Source organism: Tenebrio molitor, chromosome 4 (genome assembly GCF_963966145.1).
Source record: "Tenebrio molitor chromosome 4, icTenMoli1.1, whole genome shotgun sequence".
In the NCBI taxonomy this organism is placed as follows: domain Eukaryota; kingdom Metazoa; phylum Arthropoda; class Insecta; order Coleoptera; family Tenebrionidae; genus Tenebrio; species Tenebrio molitor.
In genome coordinates, this window is record NC_091049.1 from 14485462 (window position 1) to 14498269 (window position 12808).

At 34.5% G+C, this 12808-nt stretch overlaps 1 long non-coding RNA gene across 1 annotated transcript; it reads right to left on the reverse strand.

The window, feature by feature from the left end:
* Positions 1 to 9001: 9001 nt before the first annotated feature.
* Positions 9002 to 11676, reverse strand: LOC138128805 (uncharacterized). Its single transcript, XR_011158920.1, has 3 exons — positions 11358 to 11676; positions 10058 to 11307; positions 9002 to 9996 (listed from the first exon to the last, which is right to left on the reverse strand). It is a non-coding gene; the product is annotated as an uncharacterized lncRNA (long non-coding RNA).
* Between the last annotated feature and the right edge of the window lie 1132 nt (positions 11677 to 12808).

The following is a 12808-nucleotide window of genomic DNA, read 5'->3' on the forward strand; positions in this document are numbered from 1 at the left end:
GGTATCTTTGGAATTATTACCTATAAAATCTCGAGCACGCTACGGAAAGGAATACAATGCGTTACTGAGATGGAGACAAGTAGTAAGAAGCGCTAGTTTGGCGTCAACGTCAAGCTCTGTACCGACACGTTATTTAGAAAAAAAAATCAGGAACATTTGGAGTTTTAATTCGTGTAAAAAATTGTACATTTAATTTCTATAATACTGATAAAAAAGTTAAGTATCTTTGTAAGTGCTAATTGTTAATAAAGAATTCTGACAAATGTATATATATGTATATTTGAACGTTATTTTAAAGAAAGTATGTACATACCTAAATGGGGATCAATTTTTTTTTTACTTTCCCCACTAGTGAGGGAAGTGATTTACTTTCCTCACATGTGATGCAAACGCCTACTTTCATCTCTAAATTGAGTGATGGAAATGTCTAATAAATATGACAGTTCCATCTCACTCTATGGGACTGCAAATAATCTATACAAAAGCTCTAGAAGTTTTTGGAAAGCAATAAAATGACAGCAATTTCAAGAGGATACATAAGAAAACCAGAAGGAATTGTTACTCGTAAGAAAGCCCAAAATTTGCCCCGGAAGGATGATGCTTTCTCTGCCTTAGATCCGCACACAGAAAATATATAAAATCATGTTCTACCTGTCGAAAATATATTTGTTCAAAGCAGATTAAAAATGAATAAAAAATATATCACATCTATCACAATAGTTATTTTTGTATTAAGTGCGCAAAATGAGTGTTTTTTTAATGGCGCTTGAGAATGTCAAATTTTTTGTCGAGACCGCAGGTCGAGACAAAAAAGACATTCGAAAGCGCCATTAAAACACGAATTGCGCACGAAATACAATAGTATATTGTATATCAAGAGTTGAAAATGAAAGATTTCACACGAGTTTGCAGAATTGAGCCACAACAGTAATACTCCTCTTGATTCTTTACACCTGGTTGAGGTAGTAGCGGTTAGAGTCTCCTCTATGTTAAGTAATTTTAATACTATTGTACTTGTCATTTATTTCCCCCCCTCTCTGACTGTTGAATATTTTCGCTCTGTTGTTGATGCACTTCTTACATTGGATAGCCTTAATTCCTCGAACTTGCTTATTCTTGGTGACTTCAATTTGCCCGAATTTGTCAATATTAAACAATCAGTGCAGCCATCTGCTAAGATGATTGCCATGTCGCAGTTGATACAATTTTTTAACCTCAAGCAGTTCAATAATATACCCAATGTTAATGGCAAGTGTTTTGATCTCGTCCTTTCCAATGTGAGAGACTCCGATGTTGTGGTTACCGCTTCTAATGGCCCCTTGGTTGATGAGGATCACTATCATGTGTGTCTTTTGCTCTAAATAGTCCGCTTTCTCGTTTTTTAAAGCGTGCTGCAGATATAACAAGCTATAACTTTCGGAAAGCAAATTTTCCAGATCAATATCATGCAATGATTGATGCTGACTGGTCTTCTATTGAAAGCAGCAGTGATGATGTTAATACCGCCTCTGATTCATTTTACAATATTTTATATAAAATCTTAAATGATCATGTACCTAAATATAAAAATAAAAAGCACAAATATCCTGTATGGTTCACTTCGCAAATAATTAAGAATGTACTACAAATCAAGAACAAACTTCGTCGGCGTTACATGAAATTTAAAAATCCCGAGGATCTTGTATCTCTTAGAGAATTAAGAGGCAGTATTAAGAGTGATATATCGCTGGCATATAAAGAATTTGTCGCAAGTTCAGAACGAAACATTAACGAGAATCCTAAGAGGTTCTGGCAATATCTCAGACAAAAGAGGCGAGGCACTGGTTTGCCTTCTTGCATGTCGATTGGTAAGTCAACTATATCGGGACCAGTAAATATTGTGGATGCTTTTGCCAAATTTTTTCAATCAATCTACAGTGACCCAGCTGCTGTTTACACTAAATTCGATTCGATATCTAACCACAATAACATATGTTTATGCTCTGTTTCTGCTGATGAGGTATTTCAGTCCATAAAAAGAATTATGTCAAACTATGTTCAAGGCCCTGACGGGATTCCTGCCTTTTTTGTGAAAGACTGTGCCAGTGTGTTATCGCAGCCTATGTATGTGCTCTTCAATCTCTGTATAAAGACGGGGACTTTCCCGGAAATTTGGAAAATTTCAAAAATTCTGCCTACTCTTAAATCTAAAGATCGAAGTGTGATAGAAAACTACAGACCAATCTCAATAATTAATAATTTTGCTAAGATTTTTGAGTCTCTGATCTTCGACCAATTGTATTTTGCACTTTCTAAATTAAAATCACCCAGTCAACATGGATTCATGCGTGGTAGATCCACAACTACCAATCTTTTCTGCGCTACACAACTCATATCTGACTCTATCGATAAGGGTTTCCAAACTGATGTAGTATATCTTGACTTTTCAAAGGCATTTGACTCCCTGGATCATAACATTTTAATTCAAAAGCTTCAGTTTGTCGGTGCTTCTCCTATGTTGGTGAAGTTTTTCTGTTCCTACCTGCAAGGTAGAAAGCAGTACGTCCATTGTTATGGGTATGACTCAGGGTCTATAGATGTCACTTCGGGTATACCACAGGGCTCTGTTTTGGGTCCTTTGCTGTTTCTGGTTTTTATTAATGATATTGGTGACAAACTAACTGTACCTTTTTTCTTGTTTGCCGATGATGCCAAGTTGTTGAAACAAATTAGCGAATGGTCTGACTGTGTTACGCTACAGGCAAACTTGGACGAAATAATGAACAGGTGTACAAGAAACAAGCTCAGTCTCAACATCAACAAATGTCAAGTGATGTCTTTGGGATGTTGGTGAATATCCTCCCATTGGTATTGCGCAGACATATCTTCTAAATCGTTTTGACTGTGTCAGCTTTGCTACTTCTTGCAAAAAAGCGTTAGCAATATTTGCTTTCAAACTCCTGCATAATATTTTAGACTGTTCGGAAATCTTATCCCAGTTAACATTTAATGCTGGATCTCGAGGCACGAAATCGCGGCATTATAGACTCTTTTATCTGCCAGCTCATAGAACAGACGTAGGCAAATTTTCACCATTGTGCAACATGTGCAGATTGGCAAATGACCTGCATTGCCAATTGAACCTATTTTCTTGTACCTTGAACTGCGTCAAATCGAGAAATTTCAGCAGTATTTGATACATTTGCATATGCAACTGATGTCAATCTAGAGCATTCAGGCTATACTTCTCATTCTCTTGATGTCATTAATTTTTAACAGAACCCTATAATTGGAATTCTTCTGTTGGGTTCTTTGAATAATAATAATAATAATAATAATAATATTTTTCCGACGACCACAAAAAAAAACGCTAATATTCGGTATTCCTTCAAACTTCAAATATTATTCGACAGAGCTGCGGACAAAACATACATTGGTGGCCATGGTTACTACAACTGTGTGCAATGATTTCATTGCGCACAGGCTAGAAGGTATCTGATTGGCTAACCAGTTTCATTGCACACGGGTTCGCTATTTGCATGCAATGGCCAATTTTCAATAATAGTTATTTGTGCGAATTTACGCATTTTTCATAGTGGTCGTCGGAAAACAACATTTTTTCTACAGCAGTCAAAAAAGAACTAGATTTATGAAAATAAAATTATTATAATTGAGAAATAACATCAAAAAGTTATCACGAAAACATTTTGTAACATAGGGAACGCGCAACTGTTTTTTTGTTATTATGAAAAAATCTGACATTTGTTTCGGTAAGAATTACGAATTCACCTATATTTTCGTTATAATTACACGTATTTTATAATTTTTTAGAACGAAGTGATGGATTGTGACTATGATTCACTGTCATTCACTGTCAAAAATATTTTTTTGTTCGACACTGTCAGAATTTGAGAATTTTCTCCTATGAAAACGGATTTTGATAAATGTCACAATTTGTCAAAACGAAACGTCAAGCTAATTTTAAAGGTTTTAAGCGATTTGGAGCCTTTAAGGGGCTCGTCGAACAAAAAAACGTTGTATTCAACTCGTCCGTGTGTAAATTGGCCCAATTTACACACAAACTCGTCAAATAAACTACTATTTTCTATAAACTATAATAAAGTTTCAATGCAGTGACCATGTTGCTAGGTAACTAATAAAAAACTGTGCGTGAAGTGAAAAACAGAAATAGTCGTGTGCGTGAAATCGCATTTCACACACTGTTTTGTATGGTTTCTATGGTTTCGATCTTACTAACAATGCAAAAAAATACACGTAAAAAAATGACCCACTTCATGCACGGATAACTTCGTGAATTTCAGTTTTTTGAATCAATTATAGAAAAATAATATTTTGGGAATGGGAAAATTGTGGAGTATTTGTAAACGACTTTTAGATATCTTAGAATGAGAGTCATTCATAAATCAAGATTCTATAATAGAAAGCCTTTTTTCGCCTTTGAAAACTTGTGTTTTGAATAATTTAATTACGTAGCATTTTTGAGTGTCGGTGAGGTTCAAGTCAGAGCCCTTGTTCATGACGAGGATACTGAACTTTTAAGGGTCCAAATGCAAGAGTTCAATCAAAATTCCTTGAACGACGAGAACTTTGATATACAGTCTTTAGGCTATGTTTGTGGCTATTTAGTAATAACAATATAAAATCTGGACTGTCAGACATGTAAAGATGCTCTCCTCACAAGTGATCTTTGGTCGCGTGTTCACCATGTTTAAAGAATATAGCGATGACAAAAACAGGTTGCATTATGTTAAAAAAGATGTAATTTATTACATTCGACTTAGTTAACATCTAAAGAAAAATGTTTCAAACATTTTTGAGAAAATGAAAATATGTTTCTATGTTTACAAAACAATGTCGATTTTAGTTGGTTTAATTGCCAACAACAATGGAGCGATGTTAGTAGTCCGAGAGGTAGGGGTCCATTTTGAGTAGTGTTTTTATGCCGTTAGATTATTTTCTTTATTCATTGGTCAGCATTGGTTGACAACTAAAGTGAACGTCATATGGCGCACCCGCGGTGGGGGTTGCCGTGAAGCTAGATTTAAAAAATGGTTTTTTAGTTAGTTTAGACAAACTGAATTTTGCAATATCAATTATTGATGTCACGTAGGGTCGAAAAATAATAGTCAGCTGAGTCGTGGACGGAGGTTTGCACGTCAGCTGCTCGTGCAAACTTGTAAAAAAATTAACACAGCAAAATCATTTCAGACCGAATGAAATTTTTTTACATGACTTCTGGCACAGTATGATGACAATAATCGTCAGCCACATGTGTAACTTCTAACGCTTGAATTGCAGTCGTACAACAAAAGACCAAAAATATGTGAAAGATTAGAACCCGTCGACAGTCCATTACGATCATTTAATGTTGATATTAAACAATTGCAATACATCGATCTCGCTTGGTTGGTATCTCATTTACAAAAATACCCAACATACCCGCATGGTCGGATTTAATAGTATGATTTATCAGGATAACAGTTGTAAACAAAAATTTTCTTATATTACAACAATTAATGAATCACCAACAACAGTATGTGTTGTCCTGAAAACAATGAGACAAGCTCAAAAAGTAGCTGAAGAATGTAATGAAGATTAGATGGAAGTCACATACGATTTAGCTATCGTTCTTCAAATACAAAGCATGGAAACACCGCAATTTGATAATTTATTTATTCACTTTGGATCCTTCTGTATAATGATGGCGTATTTAAAAGCAATTGGAAAATTAATAGACAGTTGTGGAATAACTAACATCATGGTGAATGCGGATATATTGGCGAGTGGCCCAATAAATAGCTTCATAACTGGCAAGCATTTTAATCGATGCAGACGTATCCATCCTCTTCTATACTTGGGCCTTGAAATGCTTCACTTTGAAGATTTCCTTGCAGAAAATGATATTCAAGTGCCTAACGATATCAATAACTATTTATTACTATTCAATAAAGAAAAATCAGCCAGTTCAACAATTACAGAATGACGAAAAGATATGTCTGTTGAAAAATATGAAGAATATAAAGAGCAAACTTTCAATGGTGCACATGGAAAAACGTCACAGTTTTTATGATATACAAGCATTTAATTGAGTATTACTTCATATTATGTAGGAGTACGAGTATACGCACTGGCAACATAGAACTCTTCAAATATATCTTACCTAGTGTAGCAAATATCGTATGATCAAAAAGTCTTTGGATCGCAATAGCCATGAAATGTAAAAACCATCTATAGAACTATTTACTTCTACGGCCCGTAGTTTTTATGTGTACTCCAAGGTAGCGCTAATTTCTCACGGAACTCATTTAAACATAAACGAGGCGAATAAACCCAATTACCACTATTTCCATTACTGTAGTATGATTTAATAATAAAAAATTATGTTCTCTTTGAAACATTTTGAATTATAACGTGCTAACTTGAAAGTTGTCAAATAAATGTCAAAAATAACTGAAATAAATAGTTTCATAGATAGCTTGTTAATTCCACGGATATCCTGATCCAAAGACTTTTTGATCATAAGATACATTCTTTACATTTAACCAGCAACTATTCACGTTATACTGTAATGTATAATGAAAGCACGTGAAACTCATTTCGAATTGTATTTGCGATTACAAAATGGAACATTTGCAATTAAAAGGACTGACAAACCATTTTCTCGACAGCCAATAGACTATACACTTGAAGCAACTATTAGTGCATAAGCAGTGAACAAATTGAGTGGAATAAGTCACGTTAAGCCATTGGTCTCGGTCTACTGAGTTGGTCATCATGCACCTCATAGATTTGTAAAACCAGTCCTAGACTGTGTAACAAATTTTTTATTCAATATCGGCACGGCATCGGCAGCGCTGGTGTAAAAGTCCTAGTATTCGCTCAACAATTACTGCACATGTAATAGAGGAAACGGGATTGCGACCTGTTCAAGATGTATCAGCAGATCTTGAACGGAGTAGAATAAACCAACAGTGAAAATATAAAAAGCCCGAATTTTCAGAAGAGTTGCCTCCAGGATCTATCGTATACATGAATCAGAAAACTTCGTACATCAATACCGACTTGTTTATGGGATGGTTTCCGAAGTACTTTATTCCGAGAAAAGGTACCGGGAAAGCACAATTGATATTAGGCGGTCATGCGTCCCATTCAAATGGGATTGAACTTTTGGATTTTGCTTCTCAAAATGAGGTTGTGTTGCTATGCCTCCCAGGTCAAACTTAAAAGTCATTTCTCGCAAGAAACGATAACATGAATGATAAATCATAAGGATAGAAAGTTAAATAGCCGCAACGTTGCTGCATTGATAGGAAATGATTGCACGAGAGCAGCCACGGTTAGTAATGGTGTTGCTGGATTTAAAGCTACTGCTATTTATCCATATGATCCGTCGGTGATTAGTGAACATTTCTTTGCTACCTCAGATGCAAGTGGTGCAAGTGGTGGTGATGTTATCCAGCCAACACAAGAAACAATGTCTGGGCACACCTTTATGTCTCCGGAACTTGTTTCACCAAAAAAAAATTGACATTAGCTGTGCTTCAGAAGCCACATCCAACGAAACCGAGAACCCTTCTAAATTTCTTCGTGAAATTAATCTTGTCCCAACCATACCAAACAATGTTTGCAAAAGAAAGGAATCCGCTATTATTTTCACATCTCCTGAACACAAAGTCAAGCGTCGATTTGTAGCAGAGAAAAAATTGGAAGTACCTGGCCCATCTGGTATTAAATCTAATAAACCTTTACGTTGTAATAAACGCTCAAAACAAAACACTAAAGCAAAGAAAATTCCGAAAAGTTAAGTCATCTACAGTTGTCACCTTCAGAAAATATCTCAGATGTAGATGATAGAGATTGTATTGAACGTGCAGAGCATTATTATTCAACAAATTAAAAGATGATTTATGCAGCATAGGCAATATAAGTACTGTTAATTTCAGATAGATACAATTAAATTTTATGGAAATAACCAATATGCACATGGCGTATCAATTGGTAATTAAAGTGACAATCCCAACCTGTCGAAAGACGAAGACGATGAACTAAATCGCATTATAGTTCCCGAAAGTAACAATGACTTCATATCTCAAGATGTTGATCAAGACGAGACTATAATTTCTGAAACAGATTCCGAATTCGACGATAACGAGGAAAATATTCCTCTAAGTGAACTGGCGGAAAAGTTGAATCCAGGTGGTTGGAGATCTGGGAATTTCACGAAAGATCCGAATGAAATAAAATTTCTAGGCATTCAAAATATGCTACAAGAAGTTGTTGAATTAGAGACCCCAAACGAATTCTTTAACTTTCTATTTACAAAAGAAATGATATCTGACATAACTGCCCAAACAAATTTATACTGCGCTCAGATACGAATAAATCGGCCGCCAAATATTTCAGAAAATGAAATTCAATAATTCATTGGTATCTGCTTATACAGAATGTCCCAAAATTGGCGTACAAACTACTTACCATCTTATCGAGGATGTTTAAATGTACATGAAAAAAATATGGAAAAAATGTCTCCTACAAAAAAATCAATAATTTTTATTATTATTATTAACGCTAATACAATGTAAACAAAGATGTACTCGTACCTTGCAATGTTACCGTAGAGGATTTAAAATAATTTTTTCGATTTCCAAATCTTCTAAATTCTCTATTATGCAGGATTAAATATTGGTAGTGAGTGCTCTTGTACTTTGTGATAATATGTACTAGTGATGGGAAATTTCCGGAAATTTATAATTTGGAAATATTTCCGGCAAAAATTTCCGAAATATTTCCGGAAATTTAAGAAACATTGTAATTTTGAAAATGTGTGCTCCATCATATTGGGGTTCTTTTACTCTTCAAAAAAAGACCAAATAACCATGAAGAATGTTTGTTGACAATGTTTTAAGATTTAATAAACCATTTTTTAATATCAGCGACAGAGTTTTGACCTATTGTAGGGTTTTTGGTTGTGCATAAGGAGTTCACTTATTTAATGTTCAAGTTTAACTACATAATTTTTAAATTTATTAAAGAAAAAAAAATATAACAGTAACAGAAAATAAATGCATTCATAAGAATATAAAATAGTTATAACAAATAACATAAAAAAAGAAAAAAAGATCACTATTCCAGTCCTGTATATAAGTTTCATTTTCATAATTTTCTTATTTATTTTCATATACATAAATAAACTCCGTGTCATGCAGATTTCCGTCATAATAAGCAACATTTGGAGTTTTTTCTATATTTACAATTTCATCACAAGTGTCTTCAATATTTTTGGCATAAATTTTTGTACCGCAAATATCATTATCAGTCTCCTCTATTTCTTGAGCATTATCAGTGTCAATACTGTCAATAGTAATCGTGTCATCATCACATAACTCTGAACTTGAACTAACATCTTCATTTTTGGAAGAGATACTTTCATATTCATACTCATTTCTTTCGATCTCCATCGTCTTTCCTGGAAGACTTTCAACTTCAATGTCATCATTTTTGTCTGTACTTTCACTTTCTATGTTGAAAAACTTAATGTTTGATTTTATATACACCATTTTCTCTGTCCGTTCCAGGGTTAGCCGATTTCGTTTTTTTGTTTTAATTAAAGAAAATGTTTTAAAATTTCGCTCAGCTGCTGCTGATGTAGCTGGAAAATTTAATATACGTTCAGCTACTACAGCCAAAGATCTGGTGCTACAAAGGCCTTTCCACCATGTTACAGGTTCCATTTTTCTTGCAGCTTCCCAAATTGTTTTTGATTTCCACAGTTTTTCTCGTGCACGATATTCACCAATATCAATAAGTAGTTGCTCTCTTTCTAAACTCATGTTAGTACCGACTTCCAATATTTTATCTACTGCCTTTTCAATTTCATCTTCAGATAAGGCTACCTGTTGTCTGGCATCTAATAAACTTGCAGCATAATGTATATCATGACAAACAAATTCCTTTCGATGGTGAAACATAGCTTTAATTTTTCTCCCAACGTCATCACTAAACAAAAAAATATACGTTAAAATCATTGCAAAATAATGACCACATCCCACAAACTAACCTAAATAACGATGAATGCTCCAAAATTGAGTTTTCTATATATTTAATTAGACCTACAACACAGCCTATGGTGTTTTTATCTGCTTCTAACTTATGGATTGCCTCTGAAATAGGAGTTAAAATTTTTAAACATCTTTCTACTCCAGGCCAGTAGGTATCTTCATCCAGGATCTTATTTCTAACACTAATTTCAATCTGATTTTGTATTTGTTGCTTTACAGCTGCAGTTTGCAAATTTTCTTTATTCTTTAATACTGACTGTAGACATTTTGTGTATGTTCCCCATCGAGTTTCAACAGGTACATGAAGAGCTTGTCCAGTTCCACTTTCTGTTTGAATTTTCTTGAATAGTTGGCTGGGAAGATGTTTATTGCGAAATGTCTGCACAATTTTTTTTGTGTGTGCAATAATGTTACTAAAATCTTCAAGGCTAGCGATATCTTTAGCTAAAAGATTCAATCCATGGGCTAAACAGCCGTAAATTATAAGAGTTTGGTACTTTTCTTTTAGCAAATTCCAAGCAGCTTTCATGTTCCTAGCATTATCACTTACAAATGCATGGACTTTTTCACTACCAACTACTTCTATTGCTTCATTTAATATCTCAAAGATAAACTTCCCTGTATGTCTTTCCAGCTGTGTATGTACAGCTTTGTAGAAAACAGGTTCTGGGGTAGTAAATATTATATTCAGTATTGGAGTGTTATTTATATCACTCCATCCATCACATAACATACTTAATGATGTGCTTTGTTCAAGCATCTGAGTTACAGATGTTTTTATTTGTGAATATATCTTGTCCATAATTGATGTTGCAATAGATTTTCTACAGGGGAGATTATAAGAGGGCCTTAAGCATTTGATGAAATCTATAAATTTTTGATTTTCTACAATTGTAAAAGGTAGTGCAGCATCATATATTGCTCTACCTATCATCATATTTAATTTTTCATTCTCACTTGGACACATTTTATCAATAAATGAAGTAACTTTGGATTGAATATTTTTCTCATTTACGTTATCATCAGAGAATGATCCCCAGGTTGAAGATGTGCTACTTTTACAGGTTCCAGTTTTGGAAGTGCTAGCCAATAGTCTTGCAGAAGGGCAGCGTCTACATTCATTTGTAATATGCAACATCATCCTCGTTGCATTTCCGAAATACTGTTTATGGCAGTAGAGGCATGAAACCTTATTGCCTGGCAGCCTTTTAAAATGACTCCACACTGCACTTTTGTGTTTAACCATGTCCTATATCAAAACTTTCAGGGGTTTTTGTTAAAAAAGATCATAGAACTTACCGAAAATGAGAATATGTAACAACTTTGAGTTTCAGATTCAGGTCAGGTAAATTCAATTACAAACACGCGTGCTATTTCATTTTCCTTACATTAATTTAATAGATTATGATTTGGTCGTTACGAACACAAAACGTTGCGAATTGCAGCAATATACCCTACTTGAGTAATTTGAGTCAGCAGTTTACATTAGAGGTTATGTTTTTGAGATTTGGCGGTAAAATTTCAAACTGGGAAACTTATGGAAATTTATAATGTTTCCGTTTCTGAAATATTTCCGTTTCGGAAATATTTCTAATCGGAAATATTTCCATTGCCCATCACTAATATGTACAATTAGAGGTAGCTGTCATGACAATTTCATACATAGATTTCAAAATAATTGACCTGTTAAGTGCCACTTTCAAAGACCGCCAAATCAGCAAATAAGTCCAATAGAATTTTTTTAACATTTTTCTGACGTTTACGATAATCTCTTCTACACCGTAGTGCATCGTTAGTACGCCATTTTTGGGACAGTCTGTTATTCGTTTGCCTCAAGTAAGGCATTACTGGTCGATATCTCCGGCCCATCAAATGGTATCTTCTGTTATGACTTGTAACAGATAGGAAGAAATAATACGCTTCATTCATTTTAACAATAACGAGGATTTCATACCTCGAGGTAGAGAAGGTCATGTGTGTGGTGCAAGGTTAGCCCTTTGCTGCAAAATATTCAAGAGAGACTCAGTCTGATTCCAACGGAAGAAAACGTTGCAGTGGATGAACAAATTATTCCCTCTAAATCTAGATCAACGATCACGGTAGACTTAGACCGGTATGTCAGCACGGCCTACGAAAATACGTTCAGTCCGCGCATGACGTCATCTTTGATGCAGCCGAGGATGAAAATGAATTGGCTCAGCAAAGCAGTTGTGTTGAGTTTACCTATGCTAATAATAATTGATGTTGATGATAATCATGATAATATGTTTTTTAATATCTGTTAAAATAATTGTTAAAAGATATTCTTTAATTTAAAGGCCCTCCACTTCCTGCACTGGCTGACGCCATTAAATCCGGCTATTGAAATAAACCTTAAATTACTTGATAATGCCTAGCTGTTCCGTGTATGGTTGCGGCAATTACAACAGGAAAACCAATGGCACGGAAATTAAATATTTGGGATTTCCAAAATCAGAAGTTGCCAAAAAATTGGTTATTGCTTGTAAAAGAAAAGATCCGATGAATTTAAAAACTGGTAGGTCAATACAGTGCATAATAATTAATAATTGAAGACCTTGGCGTGAAAAGGTTGCAAGCCACAAAAACTTTAAAACTGATATTTTTGGTCCAAACAATTCAGAAATAAAGGTACTAATAGCCACCCACAACTTATTTTAACGATTCTCCAACAGATGGCGCTGGTGCGGTAAAATGACCTTTTTCCCAATTTCTGCTGGGCGACGAAAATT